This window comes from Acomys minous (assembly GCF_964271855.1).
Source record: "Acomys minous genome assembly, chromosome: 10".
NCBI lineage: Eukaryota > Metazoa > Chordata > Mammalia > Rodentia > Muridae > Acomys > Acomys minous.
This window is the reverse complement of record NC_140491.1, coordinates 73,272,047-73,294,225: the sequence shown is the minus strand read 5'-3', so window position 1 is coordinate 73,294,225 and position 22,179 is coordinate 73,272,047. Positions and strand designations below refer to the sequence as shown.

The following is a 22,179-nucleotide window of genomic DNA, read 5'->3' as shown; positions in this document are numbered from 1 at the left end:
GGGCGGGGACCCACTAGGCTCTCACTCCCGGGTCGGAGCAAACCACTAGCCTGCGCCCTAGGCCGCCGCGCTGCCCGGAGGAGGCGCGCACCCCGCCCGGCACACCCGGGCGGAGCAGCTACCCGGTCTCCTGCAGCGCAGGGCGCCGCCCGCCAGCGCCGTCCTGTTCACAGCGCGGCCGACCGCATCTGCCGGGCCTGGTTCTGCAGATCAGGTGGGTCCCGCGGGGTGTCGGGCACTGAAGCCACGAGCAGCGTGTGGGGAGGCGGTGTGAGCGAGCGGGGAGCGCCGCTGCTCCGGCCCAGCCCTTCTACGGTCCTTGCTTTTGTCCTGGTCTCTTGATCGTTTGCTCTGTGTCCAGTTCTGAACTCGAGCCTCAGTCCCAGCCTGTACCGCGTCGCTGCATCTATACAACCTTCTAGACCAGGGCCTGCTGGTCTGCTTGTTGGGGTAGCTCCCACCCCGGGACACCCAAGAAACAAGGCAGGGCGGGGCAGGGCAGGGCAGAGGAGGGGAGGAGAGGGGAGGGCAGGGCGTCCTGGGAGCACCAGTACTAACCAGTGAAAATCTCGAAAGGCGGGAGGTGTCTTTTCCTGTGTTGTAGGACAGGGCAGGGCGGGATGGCTCTTCTTCCCGACAAGGTGGGAAAGGGGTGCAGGTATGGGTAAAGTGAGGGGCTCCCAAGTTCGAGAGACAGAGACAGATAGGTAGCTGACTCTTAACAGCTGAGGAAGGACCAAGCTAAAACCAAGCCTGAGCAAAGTCTCAGACACTAACTTTGCAGTGTGGGGTGATGGGAGGTAATCCCGTCCCAACTTTTCCAAACTACCTCGTTCGTACTGCAAAGAGACTCCATCCAGCGTTTGAAGATGGCAGGGAAACTGGTCAACAGAACAGAAGAGCACACACACACACACACACACACATTTTATTTTATGTTAGCATACAAAGTAATGCGTTGCATTATGGCATTTTCATACATATGCGATTGCACAAACTCTTGAAAATCATCCAAGAAACAGCAAAGCGGGAACTATAGCTGGGCTGGGGGCGCAGAAAGGGAGCAAAGCAACTGGAGAGATTGCTGTCTTCTCTGTGGCGGGGCCGGGATGGAGGTTAGGAGGGCGGGGGTGGGGTGGGGTGGGGGGCGTCAGCGCCACTAGCTCCTCCCCCAGGGGGAAGGACCGGCGACCCGGGGACTCTTATTTTTGTGGTTTTGCTTGTCTGGGCACTATCGGCCCCAGAACAGATCCGACTGCCTCTTTCTTTTGCCTGGAGGTAGATAGGTGTGTCTCAGGAGGCCGGAGATTGCGAGTGGAGCCCTGGGCTTACCTTTTCTTTAGCTGGGAGACACCTTCCCAGGCAGACTCTTCTTGGAATGCGAAATACTGCCTGCTGAAGACCTCGCTCCTCAGGCTCTGGGTAGGCAAAGGCGAGGGGGCTGGCTCATGGCTCGGGGTGCCCAGGGATTGGGGCGTCGGGACGGCGGTAGCCACTGCCTTTTGGCGGCACCAGGCACTTTCTTCACAGTTATTTTTTGAGAGTAGTTGCTTCCTTCCGGATGGTAGCCAGATGAGGATCTGAGCTGACGCTGGTGCAAGTAACAGGTGTCCCGGAGATTAAATGCAGGGCTGCTGGAAGCTTCCTTTGGGACTGCCTGGTTCCGGAACCTCATTGACTCAGGCCCCAAAAGACCGAGGAAGTGTACCTGGAGGCCGTGGCTCCTGCTCCAACAAGCTTACTAGGTAAAACCAATATTGTCTCAGTGTTAGGAACTCCCCAGAGTATTTCATCCTCCTGTCGCCATCCCCTTTGATAGGGCCAGTTTTTTTTTGTTGTTGTTGGAATGCCTGAGTTCAGGCGTGAGAAGATCAATTGATTACTATCTTGACCCCCTGTGGCTGAACTTTGCCAGGAAACTGTCCTAAGTCACAGGCCCCGAGCAGCGATTTCCCCAGGGCTCTGACACTTCTGGGTCTGGGGCGGATCTCGAGTTATTATTCCCAGGCACTTCTGGGTCTTTGTGGGAGTTTCAGGGTAAATGAGTCTCCCAGGTTTTCTAGAAAAGCCAAGTAACTGGTTTATGGGCACCAGGGGATTAAATCGACTCTGAGATGGGAATGCATTCTGGCCAGTTGCCCATCTTGTCTAGAAAATGGCTAAGGAACAGGCTGTGGCTGTGGGGGAGGGGCTGGGGGGGTGAGTGGAAGAGAAGGCTGCAAGGGCTGGGGGCTGAGCAATTACACAGGTGCAGCCGGATATAAATATTATTTTGTTTGAAGTGAATATGCTTTCTGCTTGTTTTGGGTATTTAAGCCTTGTTTACTATTTTTGTTTTTGTTTGTTTGTTTGTTTGTTTTGAGACAGGGTTTCTCTGTGTAGCCTTGGCTGTCCTGGACTCCCATTTGTAGACCAGGCTGGCCTCGAACTCACAAAGATCCGCCTGCCTCTGCCTCCCAAGTGCTGGGTTGTTTAATAATTTTTAATTGCACTGTAATTTATATACGCTAAAGTCCACAAGTCATAAGCATTTCTTGGTTTAATGAACTGGTTTCTTGGTTTAATGAATTGGAATGTTTTGGACAGACAGCCCTTATATCTGGTCCAGGTTGATCAATTCCTGTGAAGTGGGATGGAGCATCTAGTCACCCAGATAGGGAATCCAGGACAGACCAAAATATGAATAGCATCGGAGTCCAGTTTGGTGAACCAATGAGCTTCACTGGGGCTACTTATGGGACTATGCGGAAGGGGTTACCTATGGGAGCAGAGATCCAGTTGATTTTGTTTGTTTGTTTGTTTTTCAAGACACAGTCTCCCTATGTTAATAGCCGTGGCTGTCCTGGACTCACTTTGTAGACCAGGCTGGCCTCGAACTCATGGAGATCCTCCTGCCTCTGCCTCCCGAGTCCTGGGATTAAAGGCGTGCCCCGCCACCGCCGCCGCTGCCACCGCCACCACCACCACCGCCAGGCAGAGATCCAGTTGATTGACAGGCCCGGCTGGAACAATTTTAAGGGAGAGGAAAATATTGCGTAATATTATTGTAATCTTTGGGACTGATCAGAACGTAGCTGGGCATAGTGGGACACACCTTTAATCCCTGCGCTCATTCACCTATCAGGTGCTGTCTCTATGGTTACGACAAATTTGATCCCCAAACCTTAATTAAAAAAAAAAAAAAAGGCCCGGCATGGTGGCACATGCCATTAATCCCAGCACTTGGGAGGCAGAGGCAGGTGGTTCACTGTGAGTTCGAGGCCAGCCTGGTCTACAAACTAAGTCCAGGACAGCCAAGGCTACACAGAGAAACCCTGTCTTGAAAAAAAAACGAAAACAAACCAAAACAACAACAACAACAAAAAGAAGTGAACCTTTCTCTGCACAACGTCCCTAGGAGTTTATGTCACCTTGTTAAGAAAGAATGGTCACTCTCTGGTAAATCTCTGGTAATTCCAGATTCCAGGTCACTTGACAGTGGCAGTGGCACATGCCTTTAATCTCAGCCCATGGCAAGCAGAGGCAGGTGGATCTCTGTGAGTTCCAGGGCAGCCTGGTCTACAAACTGAGTTCTGGGACAGCCAAGGATGCTACACAGAGAAACCTGTCTCTGGCGTGCGCGGGGGAAGAATGTCATGTCTCCCAAGGCCATAGATAGGGCTTAGATTCCATTCTTGACTTAGAGAAATGAGTGTTCCCTTAACTGGCCCCACACAGTCCTCACACCCCCACATCTGGGGGAGAAGACCATCTTCAGTGGCTCCCATGCTTGTTAATGGTTGTCTAGCTAACTAATATTTCCTCCTCAAGAGTTGAGACCAGGCGGGGTGCAGTGGTGCACGCCTTTAATCCCAGGAGGTAGAGGCAGGCGGATCTCTGTGAGGTCAAGGCCAGGCTGGTCTACAGAAGGCCAGGACAGCCAGGACTACAAGAGAAAAACAAAACAAAAAAAAAAAAAAAAAAAAAGGAGTTGAGACCTAAGGTTTAGGAGCTGGATGCCTAGTGGATCTGGGTACTTCCATCTGAAATGGAGGCATTGAAGGGTTTAGCATCTCCACACTTGTTGATTTTTAGCACTGGAATAATCCGGGGACCCAGATAGGAGAAAGTCCATTTGAGGGTGGCTCCAGGCCAGAAGGCAAGAGGTACAGTCACGTAGCCCCTGAGCTCAACAGGATTGTTGCTAAGGTCATAACAGACAGAACTCATTTCCACCACGGAAATCTGGACACCGTCTCGGCGGCCTGAGTCTGGTTTGTAGACGTGTGGAAAGCTGATGTGCCACCTGACAGGATACACAGACACACAGGATACAGCGTTTTGTTTATGGTCAGGAAAAGCTGAGAGTCCTTAGCTCTGCCTGGCCTTCCCGGTGTGCCAGTAGCCCATGGAGGCTTCTAAGGCCGGACTCATCCCTTTTAAGTCTAGCCATCAGTTTTATCTTGTATTTTCACCAGTTATTTGACTTGTTGGCTGTACTTCCCTGCTGGATGGTTAAGACCCTGTGGGTAATTGACAACTGGGTTGCATTGGTTGGTGAGAAAAAAGGTGCAGATGTTTACTGGGAATTGGGGTACATGCTCCTGAAGTGCCTTGGTTACTAGGGTCTAAGTTCACTAACTGGTGATGGTCAGGATCCACATGTTCCTTTGATCAGTGGGGACCAAGGTTTACACACACACACAATCACACACACATAAGACACACATATACTCTCTCTCTCATACGTTCACACAGAGACTCACACATACAAAACACACACAAACATTCTCTCATACACACACTCACACACACTCAGATACTCTCACACACACTTATATATACACAGCCACTGTCGCACACTCACACACACACAGAGATTCTCTCTCTTACACCACCCATACACACACACACACACACACACACACACACACACACACAGAGTAAAGATATAATTGCCTCTTAGCTATGGCTTTACTTTCTTTCCCGGAAGAATTAGAGTGGCCAGGAGGCAATTCTTAAGGAGCTTTTATCCTAGCCTGTGTATTGGAGGCTATGGCTCCGGGGAAATCTCAGTTTCCTTCAGGACACAGGTTGGCACATTAGGTAAAATGTCTCAAGACCTGAAGAATCACCTCACGGTGTTACAGATACTTCCCTCTCCAAGAAATGCCTGCTACCATCAAGCAAAGGCCTTAAGAGCCATGGTCATAGACAGATAAAGCTGGAAAATCAAATTGAAAGGACAGCCAAAGAGCAGGCACTGAGGGGCCGCTGTAGGAGCTTCCCTGGGTTGCAAGATCTGGTCACCCGTTTTGTCCTTGTTTATGATTCCTCACAGGACAAATATGTCACCAGAGAATCAGGGTTCTCTTCTGCAGGGTCTTAGTCTTGTTGATAAAAGAATTTAGAAACAAACCTGGCGGTGGTGGTGCACGCCTTTAATCCCAGTGCTCGGGAGGCAGAGGCCGGCGGATCGCTGTGAGTTCGAGGCCAGCCTGGTCTACAAAGTGAGTCCAGGACAGTCAAAGCTACACAGAGAAACCCTGTCTTGAAAAACAACCCAGAAAAGAAAGAAAGCAGGCTGAGCAAACCATGGGCAGGAGGCCAGGGAGTAACACTCTTCCTTGGCCTCTGCATCGGCTTCTGCCTCCAGGTTCCTGCCCTGATTTCCAGTGATGAACTATGATCTGAAAGTGTAAACTGAATAAACCTCTTTCCTCCCCAACTTGCTTTTTGGTCATGGTGTTTCATCACACCCATAGGACCACCCCCACCCCACCCTCACCCCCACCCCCACCCTATGGCCAAGCAACCATTTCCTGGGTTTATTGCTCACTGATTGATCTAGCCCAATCCTGGACTTCGTGTAAACAGAACCGAATGTATCTGGTTTATTTCACTCACACAATGTGTTGAGATGCAATTGCAGTGTGCATCTGAGCAATTTGAGTCTTGCTATTGTTAAGTCACATTCTGTTGCCACCATTTGTTTATCTCTTCTCTCATTAATGACCAGGTAGTCCATCCTAGTTTGGAGCTAGCATGCAAGCATTCTTGTTAAAACCTTAGAACGTTGGTGTTCACCCAGGAGTGGATGAGACCTGGAGTTGTTGAGATATATGTATGCACAAGCACATGCACGTGTTCATGAGCATGCAAAAGCACATGCACAATATGTGTGTGTGTGTATGAGATCTTGAGTTGTTGAGATGTGTGTGCACACGTCTGTGTAAGAGCTAGAGCTGAGATGGGTGTGTGTGTCAACGAGCTGTTGAAATGTGTGTGTGTGTGTGTGTGTGTGTGAACTAGAGTTGGTGACAATATTAACACTGATGGTCTTTTTTTATTTTAGCCATGTGAGTGGCTGTTTGACAGTGTCACTGCCTTGCTGCCTTGTTTGTTTGCTTGCTTGCTTGTTTTTTCTGTTGAACTTTGGGTTTTGAAGATGAGACCATGAGCAGGGGTACACTATACAATCAGCGGGTGACATGCAGGCCCACTATGGGCTGGGGTTTGGAAGGGAAGGGACCAAGTGGGGGTTGACTAGTTGTTGTTGGTAGGCAGGGCCCAGGCTGGGTGTTTTCAGGTTCTCGACAACTCTTATCTAAAGAATTGAAAATGAGGAGCCGGGCACTGTGGTGCAGGTGGTGCCGGTAATCCCAGCACTCAGGGAGGTAGAGACAGGTGGATCTCTATGATTTCGAGGCCAGCTTGGTCTACAAAGTGACTCCAGGACAGCCAAGGCTACACAGAGAAACCTTTCTTGAAAAAAATCAAACCAAACCAAAAACAGCAACAACAACAACAACAAAAATGAGGGTTCACAAGTGCATCTCTGTGAGTTTGAGGCTAGCCTGGGCTATATAGTAAGTTCCAGGCTAGCCAGGACTACATAGTAAGACCTTGTCTCAACAAAACAAAACAAAACAGAACAAAACAAAACAAAACAAAAAACCGAAATAAAACACAAGTGAAACAAAGCAAAATCAGAACCTCTACCTTTTGTTTGGCATGGTGGCACACACTTTCATACCTTCAAACCCAGAGCTTGGGAGGCAGAGATAGGTGGATCATTATGAGTTTTCAGGCCAGCCAGTACTGCACTGTGAGACGCTGTTATAAACAATACAAGCCAAAAACAGAGTTGATAGATTTACAAAAGAATCAAGAAAACTTTATTGAGATACGGCTGACGGTGGGGCTGGGCTGGGGTGGTAGGAGGCCCCTGGAGAGATGGCTCAGCTGTTGAAGAGCACTTGCTGTTTCTGCCATTCCCACATCCACAATAGGTAGTTCACAAATGCCCATAGCTGTAGCTCCAGGGATCCACTGCCCTCTTCTGGACTCCTTGGGTACCTGCACTTATGTGCACAACCCCCTCCTCCGTGCGGCATGTATACATAATTAAAAATAAAAATATAAAACATGGGGGTGGAGAGACTTATATGAGGACATTTAAAGGCCCTATTTTTGTTGAGGGCTTCCTTTTACGTCATTCAAGGGAAGGAGGGATTGAGTTACCAATAGGCGAAATCTGGGTGTCTCTAGTTTGATTTACACTTAGGTCTGATTTTTCTTATTGCACATGCCCTTCCCTATAATGTCTCTGATTTTAATCATGTGTACATCTAGGGCATTTTCCCTAAAAGGTTGCTAGAGGGCATGGGTTTGTCTTATTACTTGTGTATCTGAAAGCTGTTCAAGTTGGATCGGCAGTTCTATTCTTCCTGTATCTGGATAGAAGTTGTCACAAGTTCATTGTTGCCAGGGTTGGGGAAACTTCTGTAGCTTGATGCAGGTGGAGGGTTGCCGGGTCTCTGTGGAGGAATGCCTTGAGTGGATGTAGCAGTTGTCAATAAAGCGCTGTTTGGCCAATCAGCTGGCCAGACGGACAGGAAGTGGAAAGCGGAGCTTCTGAGAGGAGATTGGAAGAGCTGGTAGCTGGACAGTTGCCAGTTGGGAAAGAAGCCGCCCTAAGAGTCATTAGATTGACAAATTATTAGTATATATGTAGGTTTTTGAGACCATAGGATTAGAATAGTTTACATTCTTCCCTGCATAGTGGTTGCGTCTTTAAAATACACTACAATCTCACTGTGTCAATTACTTGCACCCTAGGCCATTTTGATAAGTAATTTACAACAAATTGTTGCCCAATGCATTTAATGTAGCCATGCCCTTGAAAAATCATAGTTTGGCGGGGGGGGGGGGGGGGGGGGGGAGGCACGGTGGTGGTGGGTGGGAGGGTCGGGCTGGGGTGGGGCAGGAGGGAAATTGCTCCCAGAGAGAGAACCTAAGCTTAAAATCTTCTACGGGCGGACAGGAGACAAACTGAGCAGACTTGACAAAGCAGAGCCGACTGCCTTTTGAATGGTTCCTTAGCAATGGTGTTTGTTTTTTTTGTTTTGTTTTGTTTCCCCATATCTTAATACACGTGCATCCCTGGGCCAGAGCATTTCACGGGCGCTGCTCCTCACTGCCTGGGGGCTCAGCTCTCACAGAGCAGAGATAGCTATATACACACACACACACACACACACACACACACACACACACACACACACACGGCAGGTTGGAGAGGCAGAACTAGGAGGTTGGCAGTCTTCTAACCCAACATTGAGAATGGAGTTAACCACTTAGAAAAATAATAAAATAGAGGCTGCTATGGCCCTTCTCCAAGTCGCTATGGCAGAAGGCTCCCTGATCCTTTTTGGCTTTGTTTTGGCTTTTATTGTTACGTATTTGTTTGCAATGTGCTTAGTGATAGTCACGCTTCTCCGTGTACTCTCTAAGAAAGTTCTGGGAGAAAGGCAGAAAGCTCAGAGATGCGAGGCTAATTTACCAACGAGAAGGGAAGAAGATACAGAACTCTTCTCCATAGAGTTGATAGCGGCTGGAATTCAGAGCTCCTCAGCTGCAAGGTGTTTGTCAGCTCTTTCAGCCCATAGGTGGAGAGGGTCCACCTATGGGAATTAGCAATAAGTACATTCCAAGAAATGACGGACAGGGCTTTGCTTACTGAAGCCTAAATTGACACAACTGACCCAAGACATAGAAGTTTTTTTGTTGGCTTGATTTTTGCTTGAGACTCCTGAATTGAGATGAGATATTTGTGCAGGGCAGTGGTGCCACACACTCTGAATCCTAACACGGTGGAGACAAAGACAGGTGGGTCTCTGTGAGTTCTAGACCCTTCCTGGTCTCCACAGTAAGTCAGGGCGTGACCTCCCTGCTGCTAAGATAAATTACTTGCAGAGACTGTCTAGGAGTTATTAAAATGCCAGATTTTTTTTCCTTAAAATTATTATGTAAGTTCCTTTTTCTTAATAATGGATTATAGGTCCTTACTGATCTAAAGGATGGATACACATCAATTTTAGGTTTATGTAAGGAAAAATGATGTCACTGCTCTAAAAAGGCCAGCCAATCTCCTTGAAAGTGGAGCTTCCACGGGACAAGTGGTGCCAAAGGGTAATTGGTCTGAGAGATATGTTCTGTTGATGCTGACTGAGTTGAGGTGTCCCTGCTCTGGTGTCTGGCTTATCCTTCTAAATGTGAGCCACTTTCAGAGTGGACACATGGTGGTCATGCCTGATGCAGAGACACAGAGGACTTAGAGGTGACAAAGCACATGGCAGCCTAGTTAGGTCCCAGAAACTCAAAGGCTATAATTCATGTGCTTAAAAGGTGGAAGTGTCCATCCCCTATGGAGAGGAGTGAGAGAAAAACACCCGCAACAAATGTAAAAACCCAGGTACAAGATGCCTAGGGTATACATAAGTTTATTTAAAGCTTAATACTTTTTCTTTTGCTGAGGGCAACCAGCTTGTCTCTAAACGGGATGCTTTCTCTTGGGAAACAGTAGTGGTCTGGCCTATACATCAGGCACTACAGAGCCTAGAGAAGGATGTTTAGAACTATACAATCTTGGTTTGATTTTAATTAGATAATGACTGTATATTCCTTGGTAATGGTGATATTATGCTTCCTCTTTGAAAGAGGTCAAAATGAAGCAGACCTGGATGAAAGGGAGACTGCTAACTTAAGTCAGTCTATACGTACATGAATGCAAACTGTAGAACCAGCAGCTGACCTGTATTGTTACCCCTTTACATGAGGATAACCCTGAAACTGGCTGAGACATGAATGTCTGTGCACAGCTACTGCTTCTTGTTAGTTACAGAATGCCCGTGACGTATTATTGCATGCCGTTCTCTGTATGGCATGAATCAAAATTTACATGTCTTTCTTCTGCTCATACAAAGATCAGAGAACCTGCTTTGATTGTTCTGTGCATCCTGCACACCTCATACATTTATAGTTTTAGGACTGTGTAATGCTTCTGAGAAATTACATGTTTTCAGAACAAAAGAACCAGACACTGATGCTGGATCAGACCTGACAGGATTCATCCTCCAGCATGCTGAGATGCTGACATCCTGCATCCTTCATGTTCCAGCACCAAGTGCTTCGGTTGCTGTTCCTCACCAGACAGGACAGCTCCCAGGACAGCTTTGAAAAAAATCTCCTGATTCCAATTGGTCCAACATCTCAGACTGTTCCTCACAGGAATTCTATTAAGCCTGGAATTTCTCAACATTTAGAGACTGGACCACAAATGCTATCTCTAGCTTGTTTAACCATTTTCCCAATTTTTTTTTCTGCTATGAAGGTATTATCCATCCCAAATCAGTCAGAAGAGGCCTTAAAAAGAGAGTGATGCCCCATTTCCCTTAAGGGGGGTTGGGTAAGCTTTTGGTTGTTTCTTGGGCTATGGATGCTTATTTTCATTGGGAGTTGGTTATGTTATTATTGGTCTTATTCAGAGAGAAAACTAAAGTGGACTCAGGGATTTCTCTGTTTTCTTTTGTCTTTCTTAGGTATGGAGATAGGAGTTTAAAAGAAAGAAGGGAGAATATAGGAATATATAGGGATGATAGGACAAAAAGTAGATTAGTGAATCTACTCTTCAACTTAAGGCCTTAACTGTTACTCAGGTTATTTTTAATTCATTGGTGTAGAATTTTGTATATTGATATAAAATAAGTTTAATTTTGATACATTGGTATAGAATTCAAATTTAAGATTATTCTTCACACATGTATATATTTCTACCCTAATATGAGGTATTATACCCAATCAACTCAATTATGACACAGGATTTATTTCCAATATTTTGAAAATGCTATTGTAGGCTGTTTAGGATAATTAGTAGTACAAGTTAATTGTTAAGTTGATCAATTCGTGGTCATGTCAAATACTTCTCTATTTTTATCACAAGAATATACATCCTAGGTTTAACAGATATGATTCAATAGATAGATAAGGTAAAATAGATAAAGTCTTCAAAAACCTCAGAGACCTACAGAATATGGCATTTAAACATATATTTATTGTTTCGAGGATTTTGTTGTTGTTGTTGTTGTTTTGAGATAGGGTTTGTCTGTGTAGCCTTGGCTGTCCTAGTCTCATTTTGTAGACCAGGCTGGCCTTGAACTCACAGCACTCTGCCTGCCTCTGCCTCCCAAGTGCTGGGATTAAAGGCATGCGCCACCACACCTGCTCTGTGAGGAGGCAGGTTAATTTCTGGCAGCACCCAGCCTGCCTCAAAGAAGGTGATGAGCATTGAAGAACGTCCTTATGGAGATGGCTTCAGATGTGGCACACCAGCCACTGGGCAAAAATGTTCTCATTTTCTGCCACAGACAAAATGGGGCCTGAAATGGGCAAGCATGAGTGACTGTTCAGACAGCAAACTATCTCTGTCATTTTTTTTTTCATTTTGGAACCTGCTAATCTACACTTCCTGTTTATTCAGGTAATTAATTTTATTCCTTCTAAAGTGTCTGATAGGATTGAAGACAGATAGTTTAGTTTACAATTAAGCTTAGTTGTTTAGGTGTTAAGATGTTTTTAAGTTGGTAGAGAGTAAAGGAGGGCTTCTTATTAGACTTAAAAGGGGAATTATAGAGGAATGTCTTGAGTAGATGGAGCAGTTGTCAATAAAGTGCTGTTTGGCCAATCAGCTGGGCAGAAGGACAGGAAGTGGAAGGCGGAGCTTCCAAGAGGAGGTTGGAAGAGCTGGTATCCGGACTGGTGACAATTGGGAAAAAGCCACCCCAGGAGTCATTAGATTGGCAAGTTATTGGTATATATGTAGGTTTTGAGGCCACAGGATTAGAGTAGTTTAGATTCTGCCTGGTGTAGTGATTGCATCTTTAAAAATACACTATAATCTCACTGTGTCAATTATTTGCACCCTAGGCTATACTGGTAAGTTATTTGCAATGGATTTCTTTCTATCTTTCTTTCTTTCTTTTTAAGAGTTTATTTTTTTATTATTATGTATACAGTGCTGTCTTCATGTACACCTACAAGCCAGAAGAGGGCATCAGATCACATTATAGATGGTTGTGAGCCACCATGTGGTTGCTGGGAATTGAACTCAGGACCTCAGGAAGAGCAGTCAGTGTGCTTAACCTCTGAGCCATCTCTCCAGTCCTTGCAACAGGTTTCTAAGGCTGCTGGGGACATTGGAGAGGGGTGTGTATGTAGTACGTGTGTGGCTGTTAAGTGCATTATTGGGTACTAACCTATTTTCCTGTGCTTGGCTGCCTTTCAGTGGTGGCCTTATGCAGAACTTCCTGGGCTCTAGCATATTCTGTGTTAAAAACTGGGGTGCTCAGACTTGGTTCTTGTCCCTGATAATCTAGGTAAATTCAAGAATGGTTCTGGCTTTAAATATAATATCTAAAGCATTTGCCTTATCTTCAGTGTTTAAGTGGATAGTTCTGGATATCTCTGGTACTGCAATACTCAACAAGTCCAGAACAGAATCCATTGTCTTTCTTTCTTTTTTTTTTTTTGAGACAGGGTTTCTCTGTGTAGCCTTGACTGTCCTGGACTCACTTTGTACAACAGACTGTCCTCGAACTCACAGAGATCCGCCTGCCTCTGCCTCAGGAGTGCTGGGACTAAAGGCGTGCACCCACTACACCCAGCTCTAGAATCCATTTTCTTACAGCGTCTCTGTCATGGGTGCTGCTAGAGGGGCAGGGAAGGGAATGGGTTCCTTGTTAAGGGGTGCAGAACAGTTCTGCGGGGTGATGGGGGCAGGATGGACCGGGCTGAGAGGTTCCACTGGGCAAACAGATAACCAGCATACAATGAGAGTGAAAGGCGAGGGAGCCACGAAAGCTCAGCCAGCCAGAAGCATTGATGCTTTTTATTACAGCCTATCGTATGTGCATGTGTGCGGGCACATGCACACCACGGCGCATGCGTGGAGGTCAGTGAGCGGTTTGTAGGACTTGGTTCTTTCTTCCCACCATGAGGTTCCTGGGAGTTGAGCTCAGATGGGCAAGCCCACTGGCAAGTGCTGGAACCTGCTCAGCTAACCGGCCAGCCCAAGGAAGTTTGCTTTTAGACAGTTTCCTTACATAGTCCTGGCTGGCCTAGAAGTCGATACGTAGACCAGGCTGGCCTTGAACTAACAGATATATCTCTGCCTCCTGAGTTCTGGGATTAAGGACGCCATGTCCAGTCCAAGAAGTCATTTTTTTTTTTTGAGACAGGGTTTTTCTATGTAGTCTATGTAGCCCAGATTAGCTTCAGTCTCTTTCTGTAGTTAGGATGCTCAACATTTTTAAATTTTTATTTATTTTCTGGTCTTTCAAGACAGGGTCTCTCTGTGTTAGCCTTGACTGTCCTGCACTCACTTTGTAGACCAGGCTGGCCTCGAACTCACAGAGATCCACCTGCCTCTGCCTCCCAAGTGCTGGGATTACAGGCGGGCACCACTGTGCCCGCCTGCAGCCAAAAAACACTCTTAATTGCTGATCCGTCTCCCCAGCCCCTTAGTTTTTAATTAGCACACAGAGTAGTAAGGTCATCCAGTTTTCCCCCTTTCGCATTCATGCCACATGTGTTCTGTCACCTTCCGCACTCCCGTCTCTTAAGCTTTCCATTCTTGGGCCTCTTTGCTGGTTTCCTAACCTCCGCTCACACTTACATAACTAACACATAACCACATAGCTACGCATACATAAATATTAGAGGCTAGGATCAGCGTGTGAGGGAGAATGTGGGCTATGTACCTTTCTGAGCCTGGGCACCTCAATATAATGTTTCCCAGTTTTGCCCATTTTCCTGCAGCGGGGGGGGGAGGGGGGGGGAGAGGAGGGATTCCACTTCTTTGCTATTCTGAATACAGCAGCAGTCACCACGGGCAGGTAAGGGTCGCTGTGGTGGGATCAGAGTTCAGGAATGGTGGAGGGGGGGTCTTGTGGCAGCTTTGTTTTTAAGTTTTGTGAGAAACCTCGGCACAGATTTCTGTTCCCGCCAGCAGTGAGCAAGGGCCCCTCTTACCTCGCGTCCTCGTTTGCATTTGTTCTCATTGGCTGGCTTGATGGTGGCTATTCCGACCAGGGTGGCATGGACTCTCAAAGCCACTTTAATTTGTGTTTCCTGATGGTTTGAGTATATTGAACAGGTTAAAATAAACATTGGCCTTTTTGTGTTTCTTCCTTTGAGGCCAGCTCAGCTCATCAGGGTTTTTTGACGTGCTTAGTTTTTTTTTTTTGTTTGTTTGTTTTTGTTTTTGTTTTGTTTTGTTTTTATTTTCCCTGTTCTTTATATAGACTAGATAGTAACTGCTTCGGGCCTTCTCTTTAACTGGCTGATTGTTTGTCCATTTGGGGGCTCTTTCCTGTGCTAGTGGGGTTCCTTCCACTCAGGAACCTCTCACTGTACCTATATGTTGAAGTGTTTCTCCTTAGCACAGTGAGTTTCAGCTTTTAAAGTAGTCTTTGATCTGCGTTGAATTGGTGTGTGTGTGTGTGTGTGTGTGTGTGTGTGTATGTATTTAGAAATATTATTCTTCTGCAGCATTCATTTTTTTCCTAGCATCTTTTGCTGAGTAGGATTTTTCCAGTGTGTGATGTCGACACTTTATCAAAATGTAGTGGCCACAGCTGTGAATTATTCCTGTCCGTTGCTGTACATCTCGGTGTTGGTGCCTCCCCCAGGCTGTCCTTGCCACTACGGCTCAGTAGAAGCAAGTATTGCGATTCCTCCAGCAGTTTTCTCTCTGCCTAGTATTGAGTTGATGGTCTGTGGTCTTTTGTGCTTGCATATGAATTTTCAGATGATTTTTTTTCTAGCTCCATCAAAAATGTCATTGAAGTTTTGATAGGGATTGCACTGAATTTGTAGATTTTCTACACTCATAATAAAGTTCAGATATTTTCAATACTGCCAAATTATGAGCACTTTTTCTATTTATATATTTTCTTTCTTTCTTTCTTTCTTTCATGTATACAGTGCATGCCAGAAGAGGGCACCAGATCTCATTATAGATGGTTATGAGCCACCATGTGGTTGCTGGGAATTAAACTCAGGACCTTTGGAAGAGCAGCCAGTGCTTTTAACCTCTGAGCTATATCTCCAGCCCCTTCAATTTATTTTTCAGTGCCTTAATGTTTTCATTGTAGAAGTTTTCAACTCCTTTGTTAGTTTTATTTCTAGGCTTATTGTATGTTTATATATTTCTCTTGAATCTATTAAGAATGGAATATTCCTCCAAATTCCTTTCTCAGCAAGTTCATTTTTGGTATATATAAAAGCTAGTGGCTTTTATATCTTGCAACTTTACTTAAAATGTTTATCAGATCTAAAAGATTTCTGGTGGAATCTGCTGCGGGTTGTTTGTTGAGACAGGGTTTCTTTGTATAGCCCGGGCTGTCCTGGAACTCACTTCTGTAGACCAGGCTGGCCTCTGCCTCCTGAGTGCTGAAACTAATGGCACGAGTCACAACTGCTAGGTGTGTTTTAAGTGTAGGATCTTGTCAACCGAAAGTGGGAACATTTTGACTTCTTCTTTTCCACTTTCACTCTGTTCATGCCCTCCTCTTGTCTGAGAGCTCTAGCTAAGACCTGGAGCACTATACTGAATGTGAGCAGAGAGAGAGTGGGTGCCCTTGCGTGTGAGCAGAGAGAGGGTGGGTGCCCTTGCATGTGAGCAGAGAGAGGGTGGGTGCCCTTGAGTGTGAGCAGAGAGAGAGTGGGTGCCCTTGAGTGTGAGCAGAGAGAGTGGGTGCCCTTGAGTGTGAGCAGAGAGAGTGGGTGCCCTTGAGAGTGAGCAGAGAGAGGGTGGGTGCCCTTGAGTATGAGCAGAGAGAGTGGGTGCCCTTGAGTGTGAGCAGAGAGAGGGTGGGTGCCCTTGAGTGTGAGCAGAGAGAGAGTGGGTGCCCTTGAGTGTGAGCAGAGAGAGTGGGTGCCCTTGAGTGTGAGCAGAGAGAGGGTGGGTGCCCTTGAGTGCGAGCAGAGAGTGGGTGCCCCTGAGTGTGAGCAGAGAGAGGGTGGGTGCCCTTGAGTGTGAGCAGAGAGAGAGTGGGTGCCCTTGAGTGTGAGCAGAGAGAGTGGGTGCCCTTGAGTGTGAGCAGAGAGAGGGTGGGTGCCCTTGAGTGTGAGCAGAGAGAGAGTGGGTGCCCTTGAGTGTGAGCAGAGAGAGTGGGTGCCCTTGAGTGTGAGCAGAGAGAGGGTGGGTGCCCTTGAGTGCGAGCAGAGAGTGGGTGTCCCTGAGTGTGAGCAGAGAGAAAGAGAGAGAGTGGGTGCCCTTGAGTGTGAGCAGAGAGAGGGTGGGTGTCCTTGAGTGCGAGCAGAGAGTGGGTGCCCCTGAGTGTGAGCAGAGAGAGAGAGAGTGGGTGCCCTTGAGTGTGAGCAGAGAGAGTGGGTGCCCTTGAGTGTGAGCAGAGAGAGGGTGGGTGCCCTTGAGTGCGAGCAGAGAGTGGGTGTCCCTGAGTGTGAGCAGAGAGAGAGAGAGTGGGTGCCCTTGAGTGTGAGCAGAGAGAGTGGGTGCCCTTGAGTGTGAGCAGAGAGAGTGGGTGCCCTTGTCTAACTCCAGCATTCAGAGGAAATGGCCAATTTTCCTGTGTCTAATCTTGGCAATGTTTGTTTATTGTGTTGAAGTATGTTCTGTCTCTTCCCAGTTCCTATCAGACTTCTTATGAAGGCATATTGAACTTGGTCAAGTGTCTTTCTGTACCTATCAAGATGATCATGTGATTTCCCCCTTATGTCTATTTATGTGATGATCATATTTATTGATTTGCATATACTGATCAAACACATGGGATGAAACCGATTGGTCATGATGTATGGTCTTTTAACTTTTTAAAGATGTTTATGACTAAAGTAATTACATGTCAGAGTGTTTGCCCACGTGAATGTATGTGCACCGTGTGTCTGGTGCCTCTGAAGCACAGAAGAGGGTATTGGGCCCTCTGGAACTGGGGCTCAGACAGCCGGTAGCTGCCAAGCAGGTTACCACTTGGCATGCTTCTTTACCCAGAATTATTTCTGAGAATCCTCCCACATCTAAAAAGAGGAAGAATAGATTGTCTAGGTCTCTGGCCAGCGCTGGCCACGTGGAGTCTGCAGAGCTTTGGGGTGCAGAAGTGAGAGAGGCTGTGGGAATTTCCTGTGGAGCGAGCTGAGATGGAGGAGGAGGAGGGGGAAAGAGAGGCCTGGAAGCTGAAGGAAGGGAGGGCTTGGCACTTCTTAGAGGCTCTGGAGTGAGGACCTTACCTGACTATGGGCTGAGCATAAGACCTTAGGGGAAATCGAGAAGGAGTCTCAGAGTCTCAGAGTCGAACTGTCTGCAAATGGTCAGTTTGAGAAGTGCCAGAGTGTGTGATCCTGGGAAGGGAGCAGAATGGGCATAACTTCTCCACTTTACCCATAGGTAAACTGAGGCTTAGAGTGCTAATGTCTGGGCCAAGAACGAAGAATGAATTGGGAGAATTGAGTCATGCAGGCTAGATCTTGAATTCCCACAGTGTGCCTTGGAGCCTTTGGTAGCTCCAAGGGGAAGGTGTTCTGGAGGCAGCTGATGGGTCATTGGGAAGTGGAGAAGGCTCTTGCTTGGGGCAGAGAGAGAGGCAGAGACAGAGGCAGAGACACACACACAGAGACAGACAGACAGACAGACACACACACACACACACACACACACACATACAGAGACAGACAGACACACACAGAAACAGACAGACAGACACAGACAGACAGACAGACACACACACCTACAGAGACAGAGACAGACACACAGAGAGATACAGAGGCAGCTGCTGGAAATGCTGGGGAGAAGGGGGGATGAGGGCTTACAACTAATCTCTCTCTCTCTCTCTCTCTCTCTCTCTCTCTCTCTCTCTCTCTCTCTCTCTCTCTCTCTCTCTCCATGTTCTTGCCTGTTTACAGGCCTCTATACCTAGTTTATAAGGTGCTGACAGTTTACTGAAGTCCTCCTGGATATTGGGCAAACTACTAACTGAGCTAGGTACATCCCTGACCCTAGGACTTGTTTTGTTTTGTTTTTTAAATTTTTATGTGCATTGGTGTTTTGACTGTATGTATGTCTGTGTAAGGGTGTCAGGTCTCCTGAAACTGAAGTTACAGACAGTTGTGAGCTGCCATGTGGGTCCTGGGAATTGAACGCAGGTCCTCAGGTCCTCTGAAAGTGCACCCAGTGCTCCTAACCTCTGAGCCATTTCTCCAGCCCAGGATTGGCTATTAACAAGATTCTTTCATTGGAGTCTGTGGGTCCCTCTCAGGAGCTTTGCCTTAGTAGGTCAGTAGTTCTCAGCCTGTGGGTTGAGACTTCTGTGGGGGTGAAAACCCTTTTACAGGGGTCACCTGAGACCATTAGAACACAGATATTTACATTGAGGCTCACCACAGCATGTGTTAAAGGGTCACAGCACTGGGGAGGTTGAGAACTTCTGATCTAGATCCCTTGCTTGGTTTGGGTTGCTCTCTGGCTAGGCCACAAAGGGGGCTGTGGGCTGAAAGTGAGGTGGCCATGTCCCACCTTGTGCTAGTGCTGCGGGGGTAGGGGCTGTGGGCTGAAAGTGAGGTGGCCATGTCCCACCTAGTGCTAGTGCTGCAGGGGGGCTGTGGGCTGAAAGTGAGGTGGCCATGTCCCACCTAGTGCTAGTCCTGCTGGATGTAGCGTTGTGGAGGCCTCAGTTTCCTTGCCAGCCAACCAGCACAGGACACAGATTGATCACATGATCTCCTTGAACATCCACCTTGCATATCCACTGCTAAGCAGAAGACCAAGGAAAGGAGTCTGAACCACAGGAAATGAGTCCTCAAAGCAAAACCTACAGAGGAAGAACACATTCTTCCCAGAGGAACCCGTGTTAGCGTCAACTTGCTCTTGCCTATATAAATATCAGGACGTCACCTGCCCAGAAAGTCACTGTGACTCTGTCAGCTGTGCAACACTCAAACAGCTACCCTCAATCCATTCTTCTTCGTCTTCTTTTTTTTTTTTTTAAAGAGATTTATTTATTATGTATATAATGTTGTGTCTGTATGTACAGCTACACGCTAGTAGAGGGCACCAGATCACATTATAGATGGTTGTGAACCACCATGTGGTTGCTGGGAACTGAACTCAGGGCCTCTTAACCTCTGAGCCATCGCTCCAGCCTGCCTCAATCCATTCTTGAGTTTGCTCATTCATTCAGGGTTGCTGGAGCACTTACTAAGTTCCCAAATAATGAAGACAGAGACGTCTTGGATTTATAAGCGCTTTAAGGCACCATAACTAGGCAGATAACAACCCTTTAAGTGATTTTTCTATTTCCCAGCTACAAACTCCCAAGTTACTTGCTACAGTTGTACCTACCGGGGCGGCTTCTGTTCCATCAGGCCGTGGCCACCTGCTCATGGTTCCTACTGCCCCATGGCGATTTCTTTCTCTCCAGCTTCCTCTCCTCCTTCTCCATTTTCCCTTCTCCTTCCTGTCAGCCTCATGTTCTTCCTGAGGGCCCTCAGGCCTGGCTCCGCCTGCTTCTCTTTTGCCCAGTTACAGCCTTCAGCAACTTTACCAACCTATCAACTTTAAATTAGGTAGAACAAGTTTTACCCAACAATGGTGAATAGCAATCTGATCTTGGGAGGCCATTAATTAGCATTAGAGTGCAAAGCACCAGACCAACCCCCAAGGGCTTCCTGTGGGGAGAGGTGGAGACTGTGCGTGGAGTACCTGCACTTGCCAAGCATGTATGAAGACGTGGCTTCTGCTACCAGCACAGCATAAAGCGAGTAATGGTGGTGCAGGCCTGCTAAGCACTTCAGAGGCGGAGGCAGGAGGATCAGAAGCTCAAGGTCACCATTGGCTACATAGCTGGCCTAGGATACTTACTGGAGACCTGGTCACAGAAACAAACAAACATGGTCTTCATCATCTTACACCTTTGATGTAAGTTTTTGAAGAAAGAAGTTCCTCTCACCCCTACCCCCACCCCCTGTGAGATGGAATTTCCCTGTGGAGCCCTGGCTGGCCTGGAACTTGCTTTGTAGAGCAGGCTGACCCCCATCTCAGGTATCTGTCTACCTCTGTCTCCTGGGTGCTGGGGTTAAAGGGGTGAGCCACCACTCCCATAAAAAAGAACCATCTTCTTTTAAACAAATAGATATAGCAAGCCACCCAAACCGCCTACCCAAAATGGTTGAGGGCAGGCTACCACCTTGAGGGTGGGGTGGTTTAGGGACTCCTACCTCACCCACAGGAAAACATGGCCTCTCACAGTCGCAGGCGGCTTGGAGGCACTGTGGTGTCGGCAGATGTTTGGTGACTGGTTCTTCCAAACATAACACCTTGCTGTGTGGTGTTTGCCAATTTCCACAGTGCAAATGTTTCCACCCTGTCCATTTCCAGTGCTGCCTGCGGAACCGAGGAAAGGTGCAGGGGACGCCACAGTGCTGTGGTATTTTCCACTCTGCCTACGTTGGTTGTTCAGTTGATAAATGTGAACCCAGAGGATAACTTAACACGATGGTCAGAAAGGATGAGTTGCTGTGGCCTTTGTTCTCAGTATGACTCATTAAGCCTTGTAAATGTGTCTAAATGAGCTCTGGTATCTTTTTTTTTTTTTAATGGCTTCTTATTTCTTTTTTTTTTTTTTTTGCCACATAGACATATAAAAAGAAACTACGGAGTTCATTTAGTATATGTGTTTGGGGCTGACTGCTGGGCACAGGCTCACCTAGTGGGGCCTCCCCTAACTGAGGTGCCTGTGTTGAGAGAGCTTCCGGATTAGACCCTCCCGCATCCTGAGTCACTTTGTCTAGATCTTTTGGTTGAGCCTGGAGTGGAAGCAGAGGTGATAAACACACCAGCCCTTGGGAGGTGGCGGGGTGGGGGTGGGGAGAGGAAGATCAGGAGTCTAAAGCCATCCTCACCAACATTAGGGGCCAGACTGGCTTATACGGGGCCCTGTCTACACACACACACACACACACACACACACATACACACACACACACACACACACACACACGCGCGCCACACTCATACATTTCATTTGCTATATAATCCCTCTTTTGGGGTGGGGGGAGGGTTGAGACAGGGTTTCTCTGTGTAGCCTTGACTGTCCTGGCCTCACTCTGTAGACCTGAGATCTGCCTGCCTCTGCCTTTGGAGTGCTGGGATTAAAGGTGGCGTGTGCCACCATGCCCGACTCTATAACCCTCTTGACACTCCCTGCTTCCTGTATTAGCTTGTTTATCTCTTTAGGTTGGCTCCTAACCATCCCTCTATGTCCACTCGTCCACTCCAATCCCACAGTGAGAACTCTGAGAAGCAGGGCCCAGATGGACGTCTCAGGTCCCCTGGAAGTGTGCACTTGACAGAGCAGTGGGTTCCTAGATGAAAGGAAAAGTACCAGCTCAGGACACAAGATGTATTTACCCCAAAGAGACAGAGGGCAGGGAATGAGTTAAAGATAGGAGGGGAAAGGGTAGGAGAGGGGGAAGGGATCAAGGCTGGGGGGGCAGTATTTGTCCCAGGGGCAGGGGGCTGGGGGAACCATGACAAAGGCTTGCCTCTGGAGAGAGAGGTGGAGACAGACGTGGCCTGTAGGCAAATGGCCGTTTATAAAAGTCAAGGGGGAAACACCATAAGATGATTGGGTGTGGTAATTAGGTGAGCAGGAAGGGGGGCTTTGATAGCTGGACCTTGGTGGGCGGGCCTCAGGAGGAGGACGTGGCCAAATAAGGAACCAGACCGTGGTGGCACCTGCCGGAGCCACATGCTCGAGTGGCTAGTGTCCTTTCACTTGACTCTTTTCTCTGTCTTCTGTTTGAGATGAAAGGAATTGTCGTCAGGTGTGTTCATGTGTGTGTGGG

General features: G+C 47.4%; 1 protein-coding gene across 10 annotated transcripts in view; it reads left to right on the top strand.

The window, feature by feature from the left end:
* The first annotated feature begins 39 nt into the window (after positions 1-39).
* GGTA1 (glycoprotein alpha-galactosyltransferase 1 (inactive)) overlaps positions 40-22,179 on the top strand; it is an 84,451-nt gene continuing 62,311 nt past the window's right edge. For 4 of the 10 annotated variants that reach the window (XM_084798144.1, XM_084798151.1, XM_084798142.1 and 1 more), the window contains exon 1: positions 1,273-1,422. The gene's annotated coding sequence lies outside the window, so the exon portion shown is untranslated. Of the gene's footprint in view, positions 215-1,272; positions 1,423-1,506; positions 1,746-22,179 lie in introns of those variants that run through there. The other 6 variants (XM_084798143.1, XM_084798150.1, XM_084798152.1 and 3 more) reach the window with 5 other exon arrangements.